Source organism: Canis aureus, chromosome 9, assembly GCF_053574225.1.
Source record: "Canis aureus isolate CA01 chromosome 9, VMU_Caureus_v.1.0, whole genome shotgun sequence".
In the NCBI taxonomy this organism is placed as follows: Eukaryota; Metazoa; Chordata; class Mammalia; order Carnivora; family Canidae; genus Canis; species Canis aureus.
The window spans coordinates 76,652,392-76,679,527 of NC_135619.1; the positions used below are offsets into that span (position 1 = coordinate 76,652,392).

Consider the following 27,136-nt stretch of genomic DNA (forward strand, 5'->3'; position numbering starts at 1 on the left):
CCAGCCCGCATCGGGCTCCCTGCATGGAGCCTACTTCTCCCTCTTCCTATGTCCCTGATTCTGTCTCTGTCTCTCATGAATAAGTAAAGAAAATCTTAAAAAAAGATAAAGGGATGCCTTAGTGGTTCTCAATAGGATAATTGGGAGAATTATGAAGACTTCCATCATTCTTCCTGCTTCCATGCTTGATCTGGAACATCCACGTCCTCCTGCCTTGGAGATAGTTACACATGCACATCCCCAGGTTCTCCAATGAAAGACAAGGGCAGAGTCAGATGAAAATTACTCTACTGGCTTTCCTGGGTGTCCACCTCATGACCGTAAATCATGGACTTCTCAGACTACTCAGTCATGGGAACCAATGTGCTATGGGTTCTGTCCCTCAGGAAACCCTGACCAGTTCATGTTTTACCTCTTGTGGGGTAAAGATATTTCAGAAAAATGTCATCCTACAATGTCCTGAGAAGCAAACTTCTATAAATGAAGCATCATGTTCTGAGTTTGGGACAAGAGCTGGGTAAGGATAGTGAGAAGCTTTGAGATTCTTTTTTTTTTTTTTACCAAATTTTATTTTATTTTATTTTATTTTTAATTTATTTTTTATTGGTGTTCAATTTACTAACATACAGAATAACCCCCAGTGCCCGTCACGCATTCACTCCCACCCCATCCCTCCTCCCCTTCTACCACCCCTAGTTCGTTTCCCAGAGTTAGCAGTCTTTATGTTCTGTCTCCCTTTCTGATATTTCCCACACATTTCTTCTCCCTTCCCTTATATTCCCTTTCACTATTATTTATATTCCCCAAATGAATGAGAACATATAATGTTTGTCCTTCTCCGACTGACTTACTTCACTCAGCATAATACCCTCCAGTTCCATCCACGTTGAAGCAAATGGTGGGTATTTGTCATTTCTAATAGCTGAGTAATATTCCATTGTATACATAAACCACATCTTCTTTATCCATTCATCTTTCGTTGGACACCGAGGCTCCTTCCACAGTTTGGCTATTGTGGCCATTGCTGCTATAAACATCGGGGTGCAGGTGTCCCGGGTTTCATTGCATTTGTATCTTTGGGGTAAATCCCCAACAGTGCAATTGCTGGGTCATAGGGCAGGTCTATTTTTAACTGTTTGAGGAACCTCCACACAGTTTTCCAGAGTGGCTGCACCAGTTCACATTCCCACCAACAGTGTATGAGTGTTCCCTTTTCTCCGCATCCTCTCCAACATTTGTTGTTTCCTGCCTTGTTAATTTTCCCCATTCTCACTGGTGTGAGGTGGTATCTCATTGTGGTTTTGATTTGTATTTCCCTGATGGCAAGTGATGCAGAGCATTTTCTCATATGCATGTTGGCCATGTCTATGTCTTCCTCTGTGAGATTTCTGTTCATGTCTTTTGCCCATTTCATGATTGGATTGTTTGTTTCTTTGGTGTTGAGTTTAGTAAGTTCTTTATAGATATTGGAAACTAGCCCTTTATCTGATATGTCATTTGCAAATATCTTCTCCCGTTCTGTAGGTTGTCTTTGAGTTTTGTTGACTGTACCTTTTGCTGTGCAAAAGCTTCTTATCTTGATGAAGTCCCAATAGTTCATTTTTGCTTTTGTTTCTTTTGCCTTCGTGGATGTATCTTGCAAGAAGTTACTATGGCCGAGTTCAAAAAGGGTGTTGCCTGTGTTCTTCTCTAGGATTTTGATGGAATCTTGTCTCACATTTAGATCTTTCATCCATTTTGAGTTTATCGTAGTATATGGTGAAAGAGAGTGGTCTAGTTTCATTCTTCTGCATGTGGATGTCCAATTTTCCCAGCACCATTTATTGAAGAGACTGTCTTTCTTCCAATGGATAGTCTTTCCTCCTTTATCGAATATTAGTTGCCCATAAAGTTCAGGGTCCACTTCTGGATTCTCTATTCTGTTCCATTGATCTATGTGTCTGTTTTTGTGCCAGTACCACACTGTCTTGATGACCACAGCTTTGCAGTACAACCTGAAATCTGGCATTGTGATGCCCCCAGATATGGTTTTCTTTTTTAAAATTCCCCTGGCTATTCGGGGTCTTTTCTGATTCCACAAAAATCTTAAAATAATTTGTTCTAACTCTCTGAAGAAAGTCCATGGTATCATGATAGGGATTAAATTAAACGTGTACATTGCCCTGGGTAACATTGACATTTTCACAATATTAATTCTGCCAATCCATGAGCATGGAATATTTTTCCATCTCTTTGTGTCTTCCTCAATTTCTTTCAGAAGTGTTCTATAGTTTTGAGGGTATAGATTCTTTACATCTTTGGTTAGGTTTATTGCTAGGTATCTTATGCTTTTGGGTGCAATTGTAAATGGGATTGACTCCTTAATTTCTCTTTCTTCAGTCTCATTGTTAGTGTATAGAAATGCCACTGACTTCTGGGCATTGATTTTGTATCCTGTCACGCTACCGAATTGCTGTATGAGTTCTAGCAATCTTGGGGTGGAGACTTTAAGGTTTTCTATGTAGAGTATCATGTCATCGGCGAAGAGGGAGAGTTTGACTTCTTCTTTGCCAATTTGAATGCCTTTAATGTCTTTTTGTTGTCTGATTCCTGAGGCTAGGACTTCCAGTACTATGTTGAACAGCAGTGGTGAGAGTGGACATCCCTGTCTTGTTCCTGATCTTAGGGGAAAGGCTCCCAGTGCTTCCCCATTGAGAATGATATTTGCTGTGGGCTTTTCATAGATGGCTTTTTTTAAAATTTTTTATTTATTTATGATAGTCACACAGGGAGAGAGAGGCAGAGACACAGGCAGAGGGAGAAGCAGGCTCCATGCACCAGGAGCCCGACGTGGGACTCGATCCCGGGTCTCCAGGATCGCGCCCTGGGTCAAAGGCAGGCGCTAAACCGCTGTGCCACCCAGGGATCCCCTCATAGATGGCTTTTAAGATGTCGAGGAATGTTCCCTCTATCCCTACACTCTGAAGAGTTTTGATCAGGAATGGATGCTGTATTTTGTCAAATGCTTTCTCTGCATCTAATGAGAGGATCATATGGTTCTTGGTTTTTCTCTTGCTGATATGATGAATCACATTGATTGTTTTACGGGTGTTGAACCAGCCTTGTGTCCCAGGGATAAATCCTACTTGGCCATGGTGAATAATTTTCTTAATGTACAGTTGGATTCTATTGGCCAGTATCTTGTTGAGGATTTTTGCATCCATGTTCATCAGGGATATTGGTCTGTAATTCTCCTTTTTGGTGGGGTCTTTGTCTGGTTTTGGAATTAAGGTGATGCTGGCCTCATAGAACGAATTTGGAAGTACTCCATCTCTTTCTATCTTTCCAAACAGCTTTAGGAGAATAGGTATGGTTTCTTCTTTAAACGTTTGATAAAATTCCCCTGGGAAGCCATCTGGCCCTGGACTCTTGTGTCTTGGGAGGTTTTTGATCACTGCTTCAATTTCCTCCCTGGTTATTGGCCTGTTCAGGTTTTCTATTTCTTCCTGTTCCAGTTTTGGTAGTTTGTGGCTTTCCAGGAATGCCTCCATTTCTTCTAGATTGCCTAATTTATTGGCGTATAGCTGTTCATAATATGTTTTTAAAATCGTTTGTATTTCCTTGGTGTTGGTACTGATCTCTCCTTTCTCATTCATGATTTTATTAATTTGAGTCTTCTCTCTCTTCTTTTTAATAAGGCTGGCTAATGGTTTATCTATCTTATTAATTCTTTCCAAGAACCAACTCCTGGTTTTGTTGATCTGTTCCACAGTTCTTCTGGTCTCGATTTCATTGAGTTCTGCTCGAATCTTTATTAACTCCCTTCTTCTCTTGGGTGTAGGATCTATTTGCTGTTTTTTCTCTAGCTCCTTTATGTGTAAGGTTAGCTTCTGTATTTGAGTTCTTTCCAGTTTTTGAATGGATGCTTGTATTGCGATATATTTCCCCCTTAGGACTGCTTCTGCAGCATCCCAAAGATTTTGAACGGTTGTATCTTCATTCTCATTAGTTTCCATGAATCTTTTTAATTTTTCCTTAATTTCCTGGTTGACCCTTTTATCTTTTAGCAGGATGGTCCTTAACCTCCACGTGTTTGAGGTCCTTCCAAACTTCTTGTTGTGATTTACTTCTAATTTCAAGGCATTATGGTCTGAGAATATGCAGGGGACCATCCCAATCTTTTGGTATCGGTTAAGACCCGATTTGTGACCCAATATGTGGTCTATTCTGGAGAAAGTTCCATGTGTGCTTGAGAAGAATGTGTATTCAGTTGAGTTTGGATGTAAAGTTCTGTAGATATCTGTGAAATCCATCTGGTCCAGTGTATCATTTAAAGCTCTCGTTTCTTTGGAGATGTTGTGCTTAGAAGACCTATCGAGTATAGAAAGAGCTAGATTGAAGTCACCAAGTATAAGTGTATTATTATCTAAGTATTTCTTCACTTTGGTTAATAATTGATTGATATATTTGGCAGCTCCTACATTCGGGGCATATATATTGAGGATTGTTAAGTCCTCTTGTTGAATAGATCCTTTAAGTATGATATAGTGTCCCTCTTCATCTCTCACTACAGTCTTTGGGGTAAATTTTAGTTTATCTGATATAAGGATGGCTACCCCTGCTTTCTTTTGAGGACCATTCGAATGGTAAATGGTTCTCCAACCTTTTATTTTCAGGCTGTAGGTGTCCTTCTGTCTAAAATGAGTCTCTTGTAGACAGCAAATAGATGGGTCCTGCTTTTTTATCCAGTCTGAAACCCTGCACCTTTTGATGGGGTCATTAAGCCCGTTCACATTCAGAGTTACTATTGAGAGATATGAGTTTAGTGTCATCATGATATCTATTCAGTCCTTGTTTTTGTGGACTGTTCCACTGAACTTCTTCTTAAAGGGGAATTTTAAGAGTCCCCCTTAAAATTTCTTGCAGAGCTGGTTTGGAAGTCACATATTCTTTTAGTTGCTGCCTGTCTTGGAAGCTCTTTATCTCTCCTTCCATTTTGAATGAGAGCCTTGCTGGATAAAGTATTCTTGGTTGCATGTTCTTCTCCTTTAGGACCCTGAATATATCCTGCCAGCCCTTTCTGGCCTGCCAGGTCTCTGTGTAGAGGTCTGCTGTTACTCTAATACTGCTCCCCATAAAAGTCAGGGATTTCTTGTCTCTTGCTGCTTAAGGATCTTCTCTTTATCTTTGGAATTTGCAAGCTTCACTATTAAATGTCGAGGTGTTGAACGGTTTTTATTGATTTTAGGGGGGGATCTCTCTATTTCCTGGATCTGAATGCCTGTTTCCCTTCCCAGATTAGGAAGGTTTTCAGCTAGAATTTGTTCAAATACATATTCTGGCCCTCTGTCCCTTTCGGCGCCCTCGGGAACCCCAATTAAACGTAGGTTTTTCTTTCTCAGGCTGTCGTTTATTTCCCTTAATCTATCTTCATGGTCTTTTAATTGTTTGTCTCTGTTTTCCTCAGTTTCCCTCTTTGCTATCAACTTGTCTTCTATGTCACTCACTCGTTCTTCCATCTCGTTAACCCTCGTCGTTAGGACTTCTAGTTTGGATTGCATCTCATTCAATTGATTTTTAATTTCTGCCTGATTAGCTCTAAATTCTGCAGTCATGAAGTCTCTTGAGTCCTTTATGCTTTTTTCTAGAGCCACCAGTAGCTGTATAATAGTGCTTCTGAATTGGCTTTCTGACATTGAATTGTAATCCAGATTTTGCAACTCTGTGGGAGAGAGGACTGTTTCTGATTCTTTCTTTTGAGGTGAGGTTTTCCTTCTAGTCATTTTGCTCAGTGCAGAGTGGCCAAAAGCAAGTTGTGTTGAGAAAAAGAGAAAAAGAGAGGAGAAAAAGAAGGAAAGAAAAGAGAAAGAGAAAAAAAGGGAAGAAAAAAAGAAAAAAAAGAAAAAAAAGAAGAAAAAGAGAAAGAAAAAGAAAGGAGAATAAAAAGGGGTGGGGGAAGGAAACAAATCCAAAAGCAAAAAAAATAAAAAAAATAAAAATAAAATAAAAAAAAAGAACCATGGGGGAATATCTTCTGATTCTGTGTACTTTAAGTCCCTTGGCTTCTCCTGGAAGTTGTCAGTCTATCTGGTGTTCTGGGGGAGGGGCCTGTTGTGCTGATTTTCAGGTGTTAGCAGTTGGGGGAGCTGCTGTGCCCCTGCCTGGTGCAGGGCTCGGTGGGGGTTGTTTACCCCGTGAGGCCGCAGGAGCAACAGCCCCAGTGGCGGGGCCAGGTCTGGAAACCTGGATTCAGCTCCGGCAGGAACTCGGTCTGCAGGGCCTGGAGGCTCCGGGGCGGGGCCGCTGATCTGCTCAGCTGGGGCAGGAGCGTCCTCGCTGTCCTGGGCCCTCCCGGCCTCTGCCTGTCCCGGGGGGAGGCGGGATCCTGGGCTGTGTCCCGGCGCTCTGTGCTCCGGAGCCTGCGCTGTTGGATTCGCGATCCCGGGCCGAAACCCCCTCCGCGGAGCCGCCGCCCGAGCCCCTCCGAGCTGCTCCCGGGGCCGCGCAGCCCCCTCCGCGGAGCCGCCGCCCGAGCCCCTTCAGCTGCTCCGGGTCCCGCCGGGTCCCGCCGTGCGCGCTGCAGCCCTTAGGGAGCTCGGCGCACTCTCCTGGGCTCGCAGTTGCTGTTACTGTCCTCGGGAGCCCGAGGGCATCCTCGCCCTCCTGGGTCCTGCTCCAACTCCCTGCGCGCCCCTTTCCTCCGGGAAGGTCGGTGCAGCTCCTGCTCCTCCGGGACGGGGCTCTCCTGTCCTGGGGACACTCGCCCTGGCCTCAGCCCGGCTCCTCGCGGGGGCCCCTCCCCCTTGGACGCCTTTGTTTCTTTATTTCTTTTTCCCCGTCTTCCTACTTTGATAGAAGCGCGAACTCTTCTCACTGTTGCATTCCAGCTGGTCTCTCTTTAAATCTCAGGCCGAATTGATAGATTTTCAGGATAATTTGAAGGTTTTCTAGGTAATTTGGTGGAGACAGGTGATTTGGAGACCCTACTCTTCAGCCATCTTGCTCCTCCTCCAGCTTTGAGATTCTGAAGAAACCTCATGATACAAGAGGAGAGAGACATCTGGTGTTTGACTGACATGAGAGAAGACAACTTCTGTTCATCCTGGGGTCATTCCTAGAGCTTTGCAGTTGGAGAAGTGCAGAAGGCATGTCAGGGTGATATAATCAGGTATGTAACACAGGCAGATAATGATTTTGACTAAGGAATAGTGTATTAAAATGAGTACATTTGGAGTGAAATTTTAAATATCAATTCATGTAGAGTAATTGATATATTGTCAACTGTGAGTAATCACATATTTTGTTATTTTGTCCATCAATAAATTTTATTTTAGATATTAATTATGGAAATATTTTACAAAAAGTTTTATTAAATAGGCTACATATACCTATAGATTTTTGCACTTATTCATTTATTTATAATCATATATTATAATCCCATAACTTTTAGTTTTGGAAATATCAATAAATTATCACAAAATCTAGGAGGTTAGATGTAAATATTCATGAGTTATTATTTCCTCATAATATAAAGTTTTCATCGTTTATTTCCAGAGATCATTTAAGGGATATTTTAGTTTACATATTATGCAAAATAAAATGTAATGATTTTAACATATATTATGAATAAAATATCATGACCTTTAAAAATGAAGACCAACAAGGAGCGTATTTTTCTAGCTAGAAGAAAGACAATTCACCTTCTGCACTTGTTCTTGGGTCTTACCCTGTCCTTATTCCTAATTGCCCTAGTCCCTTGACTACATTTGTTCATCCAAGTGCTCCCTGGCTACCTGTGGAGCCCCTAGCGACCTGAGTGTTCCCTTGTTGACCTGAGAGGACTCTGGTGACCTGCACATCTTCTGGTGACCTCAGGGACCCCCTAGCTTAGCCCCTCCCCTGTCCCTGCAGGGAGGTGTGTGTCTGGGCTCACACTGATGGCCCCTCCCCATTACTCCTGTGCAGTAAGACATGGCCAGTTGTTTGGTGGGAAATGAGCTCAGCTACAGGGAGCACTTGTTCTGGGATGGGATTCAGGATGGGACTCTGGGATGTGGCTCCTGTGGGACAGGCTGTTGCATGTGTTATAATTAATTATGATCCAACTCACTGCACCCATTCTCCTGGTGTTGGTGGATGCATTTCTACCAGAAATCAATGGTTTACATGGAAAATCAATAGACAGTGGTGGTGAGGTGTGGGGTCCGTGATTCCCTCTCCTGTCATTGCTCTGAATCTTGCAGCAGCACCTGGGAAATGAGCCTGAGGACAAGGAGACTCAGGCGCTGTCAGTCACGAGCATTCACAACTATCCCCATGGTCCCCCACCTGACATCTGAGACCATCAACTTGAAGAGCAGTCACCAGACACAGAGAAGGCCCCAGAAAATCATCTTCCTCCATATTACAGCTCTGCCTTCACCAGAGACCTCAACCAGCCTTTGAAGAGAGCTCTGAGCTCCCTCTGCCTGAGAGAAGATTTTACCCTAGATGTTGAGGAGAAGTGGGTGTTTTTGGGTTGTATCCTGTCCTTTTAAGTGGACAGGGACTGGGCTAGGCTTCCATGGACCTCCCAGGACCACCCATGGACATCTACTTGTTGAACCCACAAAGCATGTTGTTTGGTGTTGGGAGAGTCGTGGTCCATGAGCTGTGTTGCAAGCAGGTCAATATATGGCCTCTGGTTTCTAAGAATGAGGATCAATGTTAAACAAATCATTGCATGACAATTTATTTAAATCGAATCGATCTTTCAAAAAGGTATTTAAGGGGTCCACATTGGTGTAGAGGACTTTACAAATCTAGTCTTATATACACAGTATTAACATTTATTCCAGACATAATTGCATAGAAAGTTATATATTTGTTACATCTGCTATAAACAAAGTGATTTGGGGATGCCTGGGTTGCTCAGCAGTAAAGCATCTGCCTTCAGCTCAGGGAGTTATCCTGGAGTCCTGGGATTGATTCCCATACTGGGCTTCCTGCATGGAGCCTACTTCTCCCTCTGCCTATTTCTCTGCCCCCCTTTCTCTGTGTGTCTCTCATGAATAAATAAACATAATCTTAAAAAATGAAATATAGCATGGGTGTTATGCTATATGTTGGCAAATCAAACTCCAATAAAAGAATATATATACAAAAGTTCATAATATGCAAAAAATGAAATAAAAAGATTTGTTATGGTTTCTAACTCTTAAGATGATATTTCTTTCAGTTTCCTCACTGATGTACTTGACCTCACATGAACCATTGCATGCACAGCATAGGCACAACTGGAGACCTTGATCCTGATCCTCTGGGCTGATGATCTTTTTCTTCCAGGACACCTGCACATCCTGGATGTGGTACCAATGTCCTCGAGGTCGCAGACACCAACACAGGGCACCCACTCTGTGGTCTGTATGTACAATTCCTTTTTTTGGTGGGAATTTTATTTATTTATTTATTTATTTATTTTTATTTATTTTTTTTGTTTTTTTTATTTTTTTAAATAATAAATTTATTTTTATTGGTGTTCAATTTGCTAACATACAGAATAACACCCAATGCTCATCCTGTCAAGAGCCCCCCTCAATGCCCACCACCCAGTCACCCCCACCCACCGCCCTCTTCCCCTTCCACCACCCCTAGTTCGTTTCCCAGAGTTAGGAGTCTTCCATGGTCTGTTGTCTCCCTTTCTGATATTTCCTACCCATTTCTTCTCCCTTCCCTTCTATTCCCTTTCACTATTATTTATATTCCCCAAATGAATGAGAACATATAATGTTTGTCCTTCTCTGATTGACTTATTTCACTCAGTATAATACCCTCCAGTTCCATCCACATTGAAGCAAATGGTGGGTATTTGTCATTTCTAATAGCTGAGTAATATTCCATTGTCTACATAAACCACAAATTCTTTATCCATTCATCTTTTGATGGACACCGAGGCTCCTTCCACAGTTTGGCTATTGTGGACATTGCTGCTAGAAACATCAGGGTGCAGGTGTCCCGGCATTTCATTGCATCCATATTGTTGGGGTAAATCCCCAGCAGTGAAATTTCTGGGTCATAGGGCAGGTCTATTTTTAACTCTTTGAGGAACCTCCACAGTTTTCCAGAGTGGCTACACCAGTTCACATTCCCACCAACTGTGTAAGAGGGTTCCTTTAGGTACAATTCCTATACTGGGAGGCTGCCTCCCTTCTCCTGAGACAAGTACCTGACATGGGGGCCTGTTAACTCATGGAGCAGAGTTATGCTTTATAGAACATGAACAATGTTCCTCTGATGCAGCACAGAGATCATCATCATCTCAGGTATGTTTCTACAGTTCTCAGAGTACAGATCCTTTACTTCTTTAGTTTGGATCACGCTTAAGTATTGTTGTTTTTACCATTGTAAATGGGATTTATTCTTGGGTTTCTCTTTCTTCTGTATCCCTGTCAGTGTATAGAAATGTACCTTACTTCTGTGCATTGTTTTTATAACCTGTTATGCTGCTTCATTGCTTATTATTTGACTTTATGTAGCCCTCCAGATGGTAAGGGAATTAACGTGTGCAGACCTGAGCCTTGTGTGTTATTCCTGGAAACTGTGGCCAAGGAAGACTATGGTTTGGGTTTTCAGGTCACATCATCCCAGGTCATCCAATGATGCCCATGTTTGTGGTGACTCCCAGAAATGCCCTAGGGACAGAGACACCATTGGGGTGGACTGGGTGGGGAGGAGCCTCTGCAGAAACTCAGCACTGAAGGGGGGTATTGCAAGGATGATGTGCTGACGTAGACTGAGCTTGAACCTGGCACACCTGTCAGCCCAGGACTTGTGACCATAAGTTCATGAATGTCCTACTAGAATGTGATGTGTGTGCTGCTGAAACAGAGAGTGGGTTGGAAAAATTCATCCATGGTGTTCACTTTCTTTCTTTTCTCCAAGCATATTGTCACATTTCAGAATAAAGTGGGAAAATTTCTGACCCTTTTGCAGACAAATCAACAGTCTCAGATTCTGAAGCACAACACCTTCCAATACTTTACAGATGAGACCTCAAGGAATTCCCCCTTTTCTGTCCGCATAGTTTGCAAATATCCCCACTACAACAAGTAATAAAATTAATTTGATGCAAAGTGTTTAACCAGGATCATTCTTTCAGTGTAACTGTAGCTTTAAACCCTGCTGGAGAGAATGATGTGCACATGAGTATATTAACTTTGTCCAAAACCCCTGGCTCATTGCTATGAGGAAGTCATAGGAGGAGAACCCTTGTTGCTGTCACCTCCTTAGCCCACCACCAAAACTGTCCTCTCACCAGGGATTCTGACTCTCCCAGGATGTGGGTTCTCACACTGAGTCTTGCACAGTAGTACACGGCTGTGTCCTCAGACTGCAGACTGTGCAGACTGTGCTTGTGGAGGCCATGCCCTCAGGGTGACTCTTCCCTGGAACTTCTGTGCATACCTTGTGGCACCATCTTTGGGATCATTTCGTCCCATCTAATCAAGCCCTAGTCCTGAAGCCTGTCATACCCAATGCATACATTAGTTAATGAAGGTGTATCCAGACATCTTGGAAGAGACCTTCATGGATGCCCCTGGCTTCCTCAACTCAGTCCCAGACTGCACCAGCTGGACCTCAGAGTCCCCACCTGTGGAGAGGAACAGGAAGGGATATAGACATCCCTGACTGGCCTGATACTGTCTTCAGACTAGAAACTAGAGTGTCCTTTAGCAGTAGCCAGTGCCAGCAGGAAGAGGTTTCTCCAGCAGTCCATGGTGAGGGCTGCAATATAAGGGGCTACTGGAGGGAGCATGTGCAGGTTTTGGGTGATGCTCAGGGCACAGATATTCCCATACTTAGCCTATTGCATCTTGGATGATTTGAAAATTCATGAGATGGAGTATTTCATACTCAATACAAGCCTCATCTAGAGAAGGAGCCGATCTCCATCACAGGACTGTGCTATGTAGGAACCTGATACCCAAGTCTTAATCCTTGTTTGACGATGTAGGTCCCCTTCCAGTTTCCTGAACTGCGTGCAAGCACAACATCTCCCACCGATGGTCTAGAAGCCACAGGAAATCCTCCTCATTGTGAAGGCACCTCTGAATGACAGACTCTCTGAACCTGATGTTGGCTCTGAGATCTGAATGTCTTATTCTTGGATCAGTGTGTTTCCAATATGCTGCATCCAATGCGGTAATCAGTGCATTCCCACCTCTATCTCTTCACACCTCAGATATGTAAAAGTGGTGGATTGCATGCTCTGCAAATGTGCTCCTCACTGTATAGAGTTTAGCAAATGCTCCTGACAGAACAGGAGACTTACACAGCCTGTAGCTCTCCCTGTCCTACTTGCATTTTAGATGGATTTCTGAACTGGATGATGGGCTCTGAGGAGGGCACTTGATGGGATGAGCCCTGGGTGTTATACTATATGTTGGCAAATCAAACTTCAATTAAAATATAGATTGTTTCCTGAACAAGGTGACTCCAACTTCTGAGAGGAAAGCCTTCTCCAGAACCCTGTGTAGCTGTTTCTCTGGCAGCAGTCCTTTGCGTGGTGGTCCTGAGCGTCCCCTGCAGGCCTGACCTGGGCCCTGCAAGTAGGACGCTGTCTGGGCTCACAGGGTATTTACTGAAGGGTCTCAACTCCTGTATTACATGGTGAAGGGGTGCTTAATATGCCACCAAACGTGTGTCCATGTAATTAAATGTACTAAAAAAAACAGCCAGTGCAGAGATACCCTGACCCTCCCTGACTCCCTGAGCTGAAGACAAGTCTTCTGATGGAAAACCATACTCACTGTTCCAGAGGCGTGATTTCTTTAGTACCAGAAATAGGATTTTAAGCCCAAGAAACTGTACAAACAAACCTTATTTCTTTAATAATTTATTTCCACAGACCTACTTCCTTTGTGTTGTCATGCCTCCCAATCCCCACGCTTTATAAAGATGTAAATCCTATGTATTTTACTGACATCTCTATGTCTTTATGTTTCACAATCTCCTATATATTCAAAATTGATATTCTTTTTATCCTGTTGTCTTATGTCAATGTAATTATTCAAGCAGCCTAAGACTCTAGAAGGAAATCTTTCTACCCCTACAATGGGTGTGATGTGCCTTCAGATAGCTCTTCCGATGACACCATGTGTTCTGATAACATCTCCTGCAATAGCGACCTGGCCTTCCAAGCTGTGAAGTCAGCAGGGAGACCCCAAGCAAGGGGGGTCTGAACACTGAACCCTAATGGAGCCACTTGCCTGGACCCCCAGATGCACTGACACAGTCCATACTCACTGGAGGCCAGAAAGTCAGAGTTCTCTGGGAAGCCTCTTATCTCACTTAGGTTCCTGGTGTTGAAGGTCCCATATGACTATATCTGCTTGTGCAGAGAGGCAGTTCACAACCCATTGCACCTCCACTGTCCAATAACACACACACACACACACACACACAAACACACACACACTGTAGCTGATATTTGCAGTAAGGATCCCAATGTTCCCTTCTTCCCAGCACCAAACTCATGGGCAGTGTCCTCCACATTGATTCTGGGCCTGGGTGTGACTTGTTTCACAACAACTCTGAAGAAAATATGATTCAAGCAGAGATAGGGAAGTTTTTGCATGTTGGTTTTGTTTGTTCTCCCAGCATCTGGGAACCTGCAGGTCTGTGGATAAGAGGGTCCAGGCCTGGGATCCCTGGGTGGCGCAGCGGTTTGGCGCCTGCCTTTGGCCCAGGGCGCGATCCTGAAGACCCGGGATCGAATCCCACGTCGGGCTCCCGGTGCATGGAGCCTGCTTCTCCCTCTGCCTGTGTCTCTGCCTCTCTCTCTCTCTCTCTCTGTGACTATCATAAATAAATTAAAAAATTAAAAAAAAAAAAAAAGAGGGTCCAGGCCTGCCCTTCAGAGTATCATTCCCAGGTTGACACACTCTGTCATTGCTTCCAGAACTCTACCCCATACCCATGGGGGGATATATCAGTAAACCTGCAGACCCTGGATGTCCCCTTTCCCAGAGAACACAGACAAGAACCCAAATTCAGGTCATGGAGGCCCCTGGAAAGGGCAGCCTCCCTAGAAGCAAAGACAGCAGTTGATGCGGGAATAGGGTTCCTGGAATGCTGCATGTTGGATCAGCGTCTCCTACCTGAGTGACATGAAAGTGTCTCTGAACTGAGGTTATCCCTCCTGGAAATCAGTATCTGTCTCACCTGTGCAGATGGGCTCGCATATGGGTCATGTTTCAAGAATAGAAGAGCTGCACATAAAGACCGTAGTGGAGGAGATGCACCTGCTTCTGTTTTGGATAAAATACCTCCTCAATGGATCTTGATGTTGTGTGTAGACAGTCCTTGTGGGTCTTCTACAGGGTCACCAGTAATGATGTGCTCTGGGAGGATTCTGGTCACTGCCCCAGTGTATTTCATCCAGTTTGTCTCATGGTCATCCTCAATAGGGCTGCACACATCACACATCAGGATACATTCAAGTATGTGTCACCTCTGACCAGGAATGGGCCCTGAGTTCATGCCCACCATACAGGAGACCTGGTTAGTGCAAGGAGTCTGGGCTGTGCTGACTGCTGTGGTTTAGCGTGGACACCACCAGGCATGAACTACAGCCTGAGCAGAGGAAGCACAGGAGCTACCATCCATTCACCATCTCTGGGCTACAGATGAGTGCCTGGTGACCCATGATTATGGAAGAGTTGACCCTGAGAATTGGAGGAGCAGAAATATCAGCATCATGTCAGCTTACTCATGTAATGCTCTAGGTCACCTGGTGGGTTGGGCATTAGAGAGGCAGGTGAGTGGGTTCAGCTTTTTGAGAGTGAACCCAGATTCCACATGAGTACTCATTACCAGACAGCTCTGGTTCTGTCCATTCATGGGGCTCCATCTTGCTGGTGGACACTCCTCCTGACACCTGCTCCTTGCACCTCAGACAGCAGGGTCTCCTGTATCTAGGCTTCTGCCAGAACCCTCATAGATATTCAGGTTAAACCAACAAACCAAAAGTAGGGAGATGTATTGGCCAAGACCCCCATGAAAAGAGGGAATGTCCAAGGTCCATGGCTTGGGGGCTGTGGTCTGTATGAATATGGAGGGCCCTCTCATAGAGCTGGTGTCACTTTTGCCCCTGAACGCCTTTCATTCTACTCCTCAGACACATAGGCGTCCTGTAGCCCATAAGCTTTAATCCCTCCAGAGTCCCTGATGTGGTGGTCCTGTGTGCAGAGGGTCATCAAATATCCTCATGAGTAAATGCCTGTGATTCAGAGGGAATGGACCTCCGCTGGAACCTACACAGGGGGCTCCAGAGGGCAGGTCTCATTCCTTAAGCACAAGACACCTGTGCTTAAGAAACTGTGTCCTGGGATCCCTGGGTGGCGCAGCGGTTTGGCGCCTGCCTTTGGCCCAGGGCGCGATCCTGGAGACCCGGGATCGAATCCCACGTTGGGCTCCCGGTGCATGGAGCCTGCTTCTCCCTCTGCCTGTGTCTCTGCCTCTCTCTCTCTCTCTGTGACTATCATAAATAAAAATTTAAAAAAAAATTAAAAAAAAAATTAAAAAAAAGAAACTGTGTCCTGTTGCAGGTGAAGAGCTGGGTGCAGGATTGGGGCCTCCTTAGCTTCCAGGCTGAGCCGGAACACGAGGTCCAAGGTCACAGCTGAGGAACCATGGTCCATATGAGGACACAGAGGAACCATGAGCTCTGCCAGTAGAAATCTGTGGGTGTTCAGAGGATCAGGAATGTTACTCTTTCCTTTGGCTGAGCCTCTTCCTACAGTGAAAAGTGTAAATGGGGAGTCCATCATTGCTAGTTATGTAAATACCTGGTAATATTGGGGAACAAAGAATGTACAGAGAAGAAACAATGAATACAGAAATGATAAGTCACAAGGAAAGCAATAAATAACTGCATTATATCAAGATTTTTCTGGGGAATAGAAAAACAAACAATGTTAACTTGCTAATTTTAATGTTTTGAGACTCTCCCCGATACTATACATGTGTTGAAATCTTGGGGTTCAGAGACAGAAGCATAGGAGCCAGAGAGAAATATAGAATATGCAAAAGGGAAGAATGACTTCTGTGATAGATTGATAATTCATGAAATATTCAATGTACATGCAGGGACCTGTCCATGAGGAGCACAGAGGATGGAGAAATAAAGGTGAAGAACCAAGATACTCCAGACATGTCCATAATAACTATATGTCAATCTGTCCAACCACTTTCTTTATTCCCATGGATAATTGGTATCTGGATGGTGGTGGAGGCTCATCCTGGTTTCGGGAACCATGGAAGCCCCTGTGTAGTCTGATCTCCAAGTCTCCTGTTCCGTGGGAGGGGGACACTGACACTTCCATTTCCAACCCAAATTGTTATGTTCTTTCCTAGAACCATAGGTGCCCCGGGTGAGTAAATGACTATTTTGGTTTGACCTTAGGTGTCACTATGTTTATTAATGTTGCTCTTGTTTCTATGGTACCTGGCCAGGGCATGATTGGATTGTTTGTTTCTTTGGTGTTGAGTTTAATAAGTTCTTTATAGATCTTGGAAACTAGCCCTTTATCTGATATGTCATTTGCAAATATCTTCTCCAATTCTGTAGGTTGTCTTTTAGTTCTATTGACTGCATCCTTTGCTGTGCAAAAGCTTCTTATCCTGATGAAGTCCCAACAGTTCATTTTTGCTTTTGTTTCTTTTGCCTTCGTGGATGTATCTTGCAAGAAGTTACTGTGGCCGAGTTCAAAAAGGGTGTTGCCTGTGTTCTCCTCTAGGATTTTGATGGAATCTTGTCTCACATTTAGATCTTTCATCCATTTTGAGTTTATCTTTGTGTATGGTGCAAGAGAGTGGTCTAGTTTCATTCTTCTGCATGTGGATGTCCAATTTTCTCAGCACCATTTTATTGAAGAGGCTGTCTTTCTTCTAGTGGATAGTCTTTCCTCCTTTATCAAATATTAGTTGACCATAAAGTTGTGGGTCCACTTCTGGGTTCTCTATTCTGTTCCATTGTTCTATGTGTCTGTTTTTGTGCCAGTACCACACTGTCTTGATGATGACAGCTTTGTAGTACTACCTGAAATCTGGCATTGTGATACCCCCAGATATGGTTTTCTTTTTTAAAATTCCCCTGACTATTTGGGATCTTTTCTGATTCCACACAAATCTTATAATAATTTGTTCCAACTCTCTGAAGACAGTCCATGGTATTTTGATAGGGATTGCATTAAACGTGTACATAGCCCTGGGTAACATTGACATTTTCACAATATTAATTCTGCCAATCCATGAGCATGGAATATTTTTCCATCTCTTTGTGTCTTCCTCAATTTCTTTCAGAAGTGTTCTATAGTTTTTATGGTATAGATCCTTTACCTCTTTGGTTAGGTTTATTCCTAGGTATCTTATGCTTTTGGGTGCAATTGTAAATGGGATTGACTGCTTAATTTCTCTTTCTTCAGCCTCATTGTTAGTGTACAGAAATGCCAGTGATTTCTTGACATTGATTTTGTATCCTGTCAGGCTACCAAATTGCTGTATGAGTTCTAGCAATCTTGGAGTGGAGGTTTCTGGGTTTTCTATGTAGAGTATCATGTCATCGGTGAAGAGGGAGAGTTTGACTTCTTCTTTGCCAATTTGAATGCCTTTAATGTCTTTTTGTTGTCTGATAGCTGAGGCTAGGACTTCCAATATTATGTTGAATAGCAGTGGTGAGAGTGGACATCCCTGTCTTGTTCCTGATCTTAGGGGAAAGGCTCCCAGTGCTTCCCCATTGAGAATGATATTTGCTGTGGGTTTTTCGTAGATGGCTTTTAAGATGTTGAGGAATGTTCCCTCTCTCCCTACACTCTAAAGAGTTTTGATCAGGAATGGATGCTGTATTTTTGTCAAATGCTTTCTCTGCATCTAATGAGAGGATCATATGGTTCTTGGCTTTTCTCTTGCTGATATGATGAATCACATTGATTGTTTTACGAGTGTTGAACCAGCCTTGTGTCCCGGGAATAAATACTACTTGGTCATGGTAAATAATTTTCTTAATATATTGTTAGATCCTATTGGCTAATGTCTTGTTGAGAAATTTGCAGAGGAAAACCTCTTGATCACTGTTTTAGTCAATACAGTTAACAGCAAGATGTCTAAACTGGAATGTAAAACAATGATATAAAGAATACAAGGTGGACTTGAAGAAAGGATAGAAAACAATTGAGGTTCCATTTCTGCTGAGATAATTGAGCTATAATTGATTCTGGCCAAATTAAAAATAATATAATGAAGCTGCTACCCAAAATGGAGCTCATAAAATGATGATGTAAAAAATGGAGGTGTAAGTCAGCATTAGGGAAGATAAAATTATGAAAAATAATGACTGAGAAAAAGCTGAAACACAGTTAAAGAACCAAAGATGAAGATTTTTGAAAATCAGCAAATTTTGAAACAATGACATTCCTAAGATAGAAGACCCTAGGAGGGCAGAGAGAAAAAGGGGCAGATGATTTATTCCATGAAATAGTAAGGGAAAAGCTCCCTAATCACAAATTACACAGACATCAACATCCAAGAAGTACAGATACTCACATGAGATTTAACAAAAGTAGACCATCTCCAAGGAATTACATAGTTAAACTCACAAAAGACTCAGACAAGAAAGGAGTCTGGAAAGCACCAAACTGCTCTCATGACCCTCACAGCCATCATTCTATCAGCATCTGGAAGGTGATGCTCAGATTCAAGTCCCACAGGGTCAGCAAATCCCCTTTCCCTGGAAATGTTGATAAATCATCATCCTTACACTAAAGTTACACAATCTCCCAACCCCCTGACTCCCTGTAAAGGTTCTCACTCTGCGTGTCCACTGGGCCTTGTTCACACAGAGTCCTAGGATTGTCCACAGGTTACTCCTCTCTGCAGGAGTGAACATGTGAGAAATCCACCCTTTACCTCATGGATGGAAGTTATCAGGGACTTTTCACGACAAATGCAGCAGGAAAAACCATAGCATCAGTGAATGGGTCCACGTGTCACTAGTGTCTTTTCCTGTGCCCCCTGCTGGAACATCATACATGGACTGGGTGGATTAAAAAACAGACACTCATTCCCATAGTTCTGGAGTCTGGGAAGCCTGAGTTCCAGGTGCAGACAGATGTGGTGTCTGGAGAGAGCCCAGATTTTATCATATCCTTTCAATTATTCCCTCAAGTGGGGACAAGAGAATGGAGGTTTCCCAGTCCTGCATATAAAGGGCCTTATCCAGACATGACACTGCACCTCCTGACCTGAGTGCTCCCCTAAGGCCCCACCTGCTCCCCTCATTACATGGGCTTATGATTCAACATGGGGATGGTAGAGGTCACACAGAGTGAGCAATATCAACACCTGAAGGCTCCATGAGCTATTCTCTCTAGACGGAAAGTCTCCCAATACAGCTCCTCACCCTGAGGATCCTCAGGGGTCCAGTAGAAGATTATGGTTCATGTGTGAACTGTGTGCACACATGACCTTCGGAACCAGTTGATGACCTTCAGTAGTGGACAGCTTTGAGCTGAGAGTCTGGGTAGGACCTCAGGTCTCTTCTATTTCATGCTTTTTGCTGTTTTCATGATATCACTTTACTCATTTTCCAAATTTTCAGATCATTTCTCTCTACTTGGATTTTGGCTACATTTACTGGTTGACCTCATATCCATCATTCTCAACATGGATATATTTGTAATTATTTCATATTTAGTCACAAGTGTAATCAAGTCTAAGCATATGTGTGTTATCTCCATATCAATAGTTGCTTCCTAAAAAAAAAAAAGAAATCCGAATGGAATAGGTAAACACAGAATCATGTGTCCAGAGAGCCTCCCTGGGAGAAACTGCTCCATGGAGAGAAAACCCAGACCCCGACAGGAAACCTGCCCAGAACCTCCATCTGCACCTGCTCCTGGGCCTTCAAGACAGAAGTGGTGAAGAGTGTGCACCCCCTGGTGGTCTCAATCCCCTTCTACAGGGAGGTTTGTGTCCGGGCTTACACTGAGGTCGCCTCTCTGTGTCCCTCACACAGTAATACACAGCGGTGTCCTCAGCTCTCAGGCTGTTCATCTGCAAATAGAGGGTGTTTTTGGCGTTGTCTCTGGAGATGGTGAATCGGCCCTTCACAGCGTCTGCATAGCTTGTGCTACTTCCACTAGCATAAATCCATGCGACCCGCTGCAGCCCCTTTCGTGGAGCCTGGCGGACCCACTGCATGCTGTAGCTACTGAAGGTGAATCCAGAGGCCACACAGGAGAATCTCAGGGATGCCCCAGGCTTCACCAGGTCTCCCCCAGACTCCACCAGCTGCACTTCACCCTGGACACCTGCAGACACAAGACATCCTGGTCAGGACACTGTCCCACATCCCCTGTTTCTCTCACTCACCTCCACTCACATTCTCAATGTCTCTTGTTCTCCATGAATTACCTTTTAAAATAGTGACAAGGAAAACCCAGCTGAGCACTAACTTCATGGTGAGTTGTCTGTATTTTGTCCTGATCTTAGATCGGGGTCACCTGAGAATCCTGAGCTGGGGATCCTCTTCAGGCTGCAGGGTCCATGCTGGGCTGGTTTAATGAGTGGAGAGAGGGTCTAATTTGCATGTCCTCTGACTACATAAGCAACTCCAAACTTAAATTCCATCTTTACACGTTATAAAGAAGGATTACTTCAAAATTCTAATCACTTTGTGTAGATCACACTGTGAGTATATGACGTTCAAATTTACCAATGTACTTATCTTTGAATTTCTCTGTGGCCTTTTTTACACTTTCATTAATATAGTTCATTTTTAGTAGAGTATTTCATCTACTTAGTGAAACTTAAGCAATATTATTTATTTTTGATGCCTGTCTAACTGGGGTTATTTTTTTAACTCAATCTTTGTCTTTTATTTTATTTTAATTTTATTTTAAATTTTTATTTATTTATGACAGTCACACACACAGAGAGAGAGGCAGAGACACAGGCAGAGGGAGAAGCAGGCTCCATGCACCGGGAGCCTGACGTGGGAATCGATCCAGGGTCTCCCGGATCGGGCCCTGGGCCAAAGGCAGGTGCCAAACCAATGCGCCACCCAGGGATCCCTGTCTTTTATTTTAATAAATTTATTTTTTATTGATGCTCAATTTGTCAACATACAGAATAACACCCAGTGCTCATCCCGTCAAGTGTACACCTCAGTGTCTGCCACACAATCATCCTTACCCCCTGCCCCCTTCCCCTTCCACCACCCCTAGTTCATTTCCCAGAGTTAGGAGTCTTTCATGTTCTGTCTCCCTTTCTGATATTTCCCACTTATTTTTCTCCTTTCCCCTTTATTCCCTTTCACTATTTTTTATATTCCCCAAATGAATGAGACCATATAATGTTTGTCCTTCTCCAATTGACTTATTTCAGTCAGCCTAATACCCTCCAGTTCCATCCACATCGAAGCAAATGGTGGGAGATGGAAAAATATTCCATGCTCATGGATTGGCAGAATTAATATCGTGAAAATGTCAATATTACTCAGGGCAATTTACATTTTTAATGCAATCCCTATCAAAATACCATGGACTTTCTTCAGAGAGTTGGAACAAATTATTTTAAGACTTTTGTGGAATCAGAAAAGACCCTGAATAGCCAGGGGAATTTTAAAAAAGAAAACCATAGCTGGGGCATCACAATGCCAGATTTCAGGTTGTACTACAAGGCTGTGGTCATCAAGACTGTGTGGTCCTGGCCCAAAAACAGACACATAGATCAATGGAACAGAATAGAGAACCCAGAAGTGGACCGTCAACTTTATGATCAACTGATATTCGATAAAGGAGGAAAGACTATCCACTGGAAGAAAGACAGTCTCTTCAATAAATGGTGCTGGGAAAATTGGACATCCACATGCAGGAGAATGAAACTAGACCACTCTCTTGCACCATACAGAAAGATAAACTCAAAATGGATGAAAGATGTAAATGTGAGACAAGATTCCATCAAAATCCTAGAGGGGAACACAGGCAACACCCTTTTTGAACTCGGCCAAGTAACTTCTTACAAGATACATCCATGAAGGCAAGAGAAAGAAAAGCAAAAAGGAACTATTGTGACTTCATCAAGATAAGAAGCTTTTGCACAGCAAAGGATACAGTCAATAAATCTAACTGGGATTATTTCAGTAACTTCATATAAATAACTTGTTGGTGTATAGAAACAGCTTTATTGAATATGTTGATTTTATATCCTGGATTTTCCCTGAGTTCATTAGTTAGTACTAAGTGGTTTTCTGAGGCTAGTCCTCATTCAATAGGTATAAGAATTTTCATAAGCATGCAATTTATTTTTCTCCTTGTTTACTGATTAAATATCTTTTTTATTACATAATTTCTCTTTTAATCTTCAAGTTAGAGTCAATTTTTTCCCTCCTTGTCAAATTCTTTGTGTTTTCTAATATTTTGGATTATATAAGGCAGACCTAGGAAAGAAAAAGTATTTCATCTTACATGGGATGAGCTACCTAATATATGGTGTGAAGTGGGATCTTGTAAGAGGACAGTATGTCTGTTCACGACTTCTACTGTTTCTGAAGTTTCGTTTTGTTTGTTTAGGTGGGTGTTGAGGTTGATAAGCTCATTGTATATTTTGGATTCCAGACCTTAAATAGATAAGACATTTCCAAGTATCTTCTCCCATTCTGTAGGTTGCCTTTTAATTACACTGAGTGATTCCTTTGCTGTGAAAATGCTCTTTCCTTGATGAAGTCCCCATAGTTCATTTTCCTTTCCTTTTTCTTGCCTCTGGAGACACGTCTAGAAGTGGTTGCAGCTGAGGTAGAAAAGGTGCTGCCTGTGTCATTAGGAGTCTGATGGTATCTTGCCTCATTCTTAGGTCTTTCATCAACATTGAGTTTATTTTTGTGAATGTTGTAAGAAAAGTGTTCCCATTCATTCTTCTGCATGTGGCTCTTCAATATTCCCAACACCATTTTTTGAAGAGACTTTCTTTTTTCCATTGGATCTTCTTTCCTGCTTTGTCAAGATTTTTTGACCATAGAGTTCAGAGTCCATTTCTGGGTTCTCAAATTGTTCTATTTGTCTTTATTTGTGTCAGTGCCATACTGTCCTGATTATCACAATGTTGTAATTTACCTTGGCAACCAGAATAGTGATGCCTCCAGCTTTGCTTCACTTTTTCAGGATTGCTTTGGCTATTTGAGCTGTTTGTAGTTCCCTACAATTTTTAGAATTTTTTTCTTTAATTCTGTGAACAATGCTGGTGGTATTTTTATATGGATCGCTTTGAATGTGTAGCTTGCTCCTGGTAGTATAGATATTTTATCAATGTTTATTCTTCTAATCTATGAGAATCAATACTTTCTATCTATCTGTGTCTTCCTTACTGTCTTTCAGAAGTGTTCTGGAATGTTTAGACTATACATCCATCCTTCTTTGGTAAGGATCATTCCTCATTATCTGATGATTTCTGGTGCAATTATAAATTGCATCCAGTCCTTGATTTTCTTTTTTCTGTTTCATTTACACTGTAGAGAAAGCCACTGACTTCCTTGTATTGATTATATATGCTCAGATTTTGCTGAATCCCGGTATCAGTTCTAGCAATTTTTCGATGGAGTCTTCGGGATTTGTAGGTAAGTTACCTTGTTGTATGTGAAGAGTGAAAGTTTGACTTTTTCTTTGCTGATTTATATGGTTTTTACTTCTTTTTTTCTGATTGCTGAGGCTAAGACTTCTAGTACTATGATGAAGAACAGTTGTGACAGTGGGCATCCCTGTCCTGTTCCTCATTTTATGGGAAAATTTCTCAACTTTTCCCTATTGAGGATGACTTTTCTGTGTGTCTTCTGTAGACGGCTTTTATGATGTAGTGTATGTTCCCCTATCCCTATACAGTAGAAAGTTTTAATCAGGAAATAATAATCTCTTTTGCCATATGATTTTTGAGCATCAGTTAAGAAGACAAAATGGTTCATATCCTTTTCTGTTATTAATGAGATACATCACACTGATTGATATGCAGATGCTGAACCACACTTGCAGAACAGAAATTAAGCCCATTTGGTCTTGGTGTATTTTCCTTTTAATGTGCTGTTGGATCCTGTTGTTTATGATGTTTGTGGGAATTTTGCATCCATATTCATCAAGGATATTGGTATGTAATTCTGCCTTGTAGTTGGATCTTTGTCTGCTTTTGAGGTCAAGGTAATGCTGACCTCTAAGAATGAGTTTGGAAGTTTCCTTTAATTTCTATTTTTGGAACAGTTTCAGACATATAGGTATTAATTCTTTTAAAATGCTTGTTGCAGGGATCCCTGGGTGGCGCAATGGTTTGGCGCCTGCCTTTGGCCCAGGGCGCGATCCTGGAGACCCGGGATCGAATCCCACATCGGGCTCCCAGTGCATGGAGCCTGCTTCTCCCTCTGCCTGTGTGTCTGCCTCTCTCTCTCTCTTTCTCTCTCTATCTCTCTCTGTGACTATCATAAATAAATAAAAAATCTCAAAAAAAAAATAAAAAAAAAATAAAAAAAAATAAAATGCTTGTTGCATTCCCATGGGCAGCCATCTGTGCTTGGGATTTTTATTGCTAGAAGACTTTTTAAGTATGTTTGATTTTCATTTCCTGGTTTTGGATCTGTACAGCTTTTCCATTCATTTCTGTTTCAGATTTAGTTGTTTGTACATTTATAGGAAGGCATCCATTTGTTCCAGATTGCCAAATTTATTGGCATGTTATTGCTCATAATATGCATTCTTTTAATAATTATTTTTAATTTATTTAATATTTTATTTTATTTATTTTATTTTTTATATAAATTTATTTTTTATTGGTGTTCAATTTGCCAACATATAGAATAACACACAGTGCTCACCCCATTAAGTGCCCCCCTCAGTGCCCATCACCCAGTCACCCCACCCCCCACCCACCTCCCTTTCCATCACCCCTAGTTTCCCACAGTTAGGAGTTTCTCATGTTCTGTCTCCCTTTCTGATATATCCCACTCATTTTTCTCCTTTCCCCTTTATTCCCTTTCACTATTTTATTTAACTTCATTTTGCCATCATACAGTAACACCACGTGCTCATTTCATCACGTGCTCTCCTTAGTGTCTGTCACCGAGGTACCAAGTCCCACCACCCACCTCCCCTTCTGCAACCCTTTGAGTTCGAGAGATAGGAGTCTCTCATGTTTTGTCTTCCTCTTTAATTTATCCCTACTCAGTTTTCCTCCTTCCCCTGTGATACCTGTCACTATTTCTTATGTTCCACATATGATGAAACCATGATGATTGTCCATCTCTGATTGACTTATTTCACTCAACATAATACTCTCTAGGTGCATCCATTTTGATGGAAATGGTAAATATTTATTCTTTCTGATGGCTGAGAAATATCCCCTTGTATATATAAACCATATCATCTTTATCCATTTATCTCTCAAAGGACATCGTGGCTACCCCCAGAATTTCACTATTGTGGACATTGCTGCTATGAATATTGGGATTCAGATGCCCTGATTTTTCATTGTGTCTGTATCTTAGGGATAAAACCCCAGCAGATCAATTGCTGGGATGTAGGGTAGCTCTATTTTAACTCTTTGAGAACTTCCACAGAGTTTTCCAGAGTGGTTGTACAAGTTCACATTCCCACCAACAGTGCAAGATGGTTCCCCCTTCTCCACATCCTCTCTAAGATTTGTTGCTTCCTGTCTTGTTAATTTTCACTGGTGTGAGATGGTATCTCCTTGTGTTTTAGAAATGTTTTTCCCTGGTAGCAGGTGATATGGAAGGTTTTTTCATGTGCTTGTTGACCATGTGTAGGTTTTGTTCAGGGAAATTTCTGTTCATGTTTTCTCCCCATTTCTTGACTGGATTCCTTATTTATTGGGTGATGAGTTTTAATAAGTTCTTTATAGATGTTGGATACAAGCCCTTTGTCTGATATGTCATTTGCTAATATCTTCTCCCCTTCTGTAGCTTGTGTTTTAGTTTTGTTGACAGTTTTCTTTGCTTTGAAGAATATTTTTATCTTGATGGTGCTCCCAGAATTCATTTTTGCTTTTGTTTCCCTTGCTGTTATATATATATATATATATATATATATATATATATATAACAAATATATATATATAACAAATATATATATATAACAAATATATATAAAGACAATATATATATATATATTTGTTGATATATCATGCAACAAATTGTCATGGTTAAGTTCAAAATAGTTGTTCCATGTCTTCTCCTCAGAGATTTAGATGGATTGTTGTCTCACATTTAGATCTATTAACCATTTGGACTTTATCTTTTTGTCTGGTGTAACACAATGGTCCAATTTAATTCTTCTGCAGGGGTATATACAATTTTCCCCACACCAATTATTTTTCCTATTTTGTTGAAGATTATTTGTCCATACAGTTGAAGGTCCATTTCTGGGTTATCTACTCTGTTCCATTTATCTACTATTTGTATATTTTTATTGGAGTTCTATTTGCCAACATATAGCACAACACTCAGTGCTAATCCTGTGAAGTACACCCCTTAGTGCCCATCACCCAATGACCCAGTCCCTCCCCACCTCCCCTTCCACTATCCTTGTTCATTTCCCAGAGTTTGGAGTCTCTCATGTTCTGTCTCCCTCTGATTTTTCCCACTTGTTTTCTCTCCTTTCCCCTATAATCCCTTTCAAAGGAATATTACTCAGCCATTAGAAATGATGAATACCCACCATTTGCTTCAATGTGGATAGAACTGGAGGGTATTATGCTGAGTGAAGTAAGTCAATTGGAGAAGGACAAACACCATATGGTTTCTTCTCCGATTTTATACAAACCTTAGGATTATTTGTTCCATCCCTGGGAAGAAAGCTCATGGTATTTTTTTTTTATTGGTGTTCAATTTACTAACATACAGAATAACACCCAGTGCCCATCACCCATTCACTCCCACCCCCCGCCCTCCTCCCCTTCTACCACCCCTAGTTCGTTTCCCAGAGTTAGCAGTCTTTACGTTCTGTCTCCCTTTCTGATATTTCCCACACATTTCTTCCCCCTTCCCTTATTTTCCCTTTCACTATTATTTATATTCCCCAAATGAATGTGGGAGCTGCCAAATATATAAATCAATTATTAACCAAAG

General features: G+C 42.1%; 1 pseudogene across 1 annotated transcript in view; it reads right to left on the reverse strand.

The window, feature by feature from the left end:
• Positions 1-11,501: 11,501 nt before the first annotated feature.
• Positions 11,502-27,136, reverse strand: part of LOC144319966 (immunoglobulin heavy variable 3-74 pseudogene) — a 153,242-nt pseudogene continuing 137,607 nt past the window's right edge. Inside the window, exons 2-3 of the transcript XR_013385580.1 lie at positions 20,001-20,327; positions 11,502-11,608 (exon numbers count right to left, since the gene is read on the reverse strand). The product of XR_013385580.1 is annotated as an immunoglobulin heavy variable 3-74 pseudogene (transcript). The remainder of the gene's footprint in view (positions 11,609-20,000; positions 20,328-27,136) is intronic.